The sequence below is a fragment of the Mandrillus leucophaeus genome, unplaced genomic scaffold, assembly GCF_000951045.1.
Source record: "Mandrillus leucophaeus isolate KB7577 unplaced genomic scaffold, Mleu.le_1.0 Scaffold477, whole genome shotgun sequence".
NCBI classification, from domain to species: Eukaryota; Metazoa; Chordata; class Mammalia; order Primates; family Cercopithecidae; genus Mandrillus; species Mandrillus leucophaeus.
This window is the reverse complement of record NW_012105109.1, coordinates 767,389-768,748: the sequence shown is the minus strand read 5'-3', so window position 1 is coordinate 768,748 and position 1,360 is coordinate 767,389.

The following is a 1,360-nucleotide window of genomic DNA, read 5'->3' as shown; positions in this document are numbered from 1 at the left end:
GTGGTCCAGATAAAATTCTTTTCTTTGTGAAGTACCCAGTCTCAGATATTCCTTTATGGCAACGCAAATGGACTAAGACAATTATTTTCCACAAATTCCTGGAGTGAATGTAAACACAAAACAGAGACTAAGCAACTTATACTTGATCAACTTCTTTTAAAGGAGTTCCTAATAATGGCAAACAAACAAACAACAACAAAAACAAAACAAAACAAAACAAATCCTAAATGGAATTCTGAAACAAATAATTACTGTGAATTTTAAAAAATAATACAGGACCTATTTGAGTCATTCACTATTGATAAATCAGATAGTTACTGAGTTAAAATATGCTGAAATTCATATTAAAAATAAATAGTAAAGTCAACACAATTTATTCAGATTTTTTTAATGAAATGTTTGTGTTTAAATTCAGGACTTAGGTGAAAGTCAGAATATGAAAGTTTTTACTGATTGTAGACGAAGTGAAAGAAATTGTTATCCCCATGCCATAAAGAAAGAGACTCCTGTTTATTTTAACTTTGGTACTGAAAACAATTCAAGTTCTGAAACCATGTTTGTGTTATATATATCAGACAAAGGGAAATTATACGTTACATATAGAGAGCTCATAAAGGATAATAACCTTTAACAAGTCCAGTAAAAATATAGTTGTAGAAGATAAAGCAGGCAATTAAATAGGAGAGTGGCTAATAAATATATAAAATATCTTGATATTTACTATTAATAAAATAATTGCACATAAAAGCATAATTTAAAAAATACGCAACTGTAGAATTTGTATATATACGAAAATATACCACAAAAATTATACAAATAAAATATGAAATTTTAAGTTGTATTTAAAAATACAAGTTTTCCAGCCAGGCGCCGTGGCTCACGCCTGCAATCTCAGCACTTTGGGAGGCGGAGGCGGGCGGATCAGAAGGTCAGGAGGTGGAGACCAGGACTGGCTAACATGGTGAAACCCTGTCTCTCCTAAAAATACAAAAAAAAAATTAGCCAATCGCTTCATTGCACTCCAGCCTGAGCGACAGAGCAAGACTCTGTCTCAAACAAAACAAAACAAAACAGATTTTCTATGATAACACACATGCTACAGTAATCCAACCAGATAGTAAGACTTTCTATTTTCATAATGGTTCTGCAAATCTGGCACTGAGAAGAAATCTGGCTAAAATGTAGAATAAAATTAATAGATATGATTACAAATTGTACATTTAATTTGATGAATTATATGAAAACTACTAACTTAGCAATTCTGATTCTTCCATAAATATATTAATATATATTTAATATCTCATAAAGCATTGTTTCAAAAGGACAAATGCTGTAAAATGGTAGACTGGTTTCACTGTCA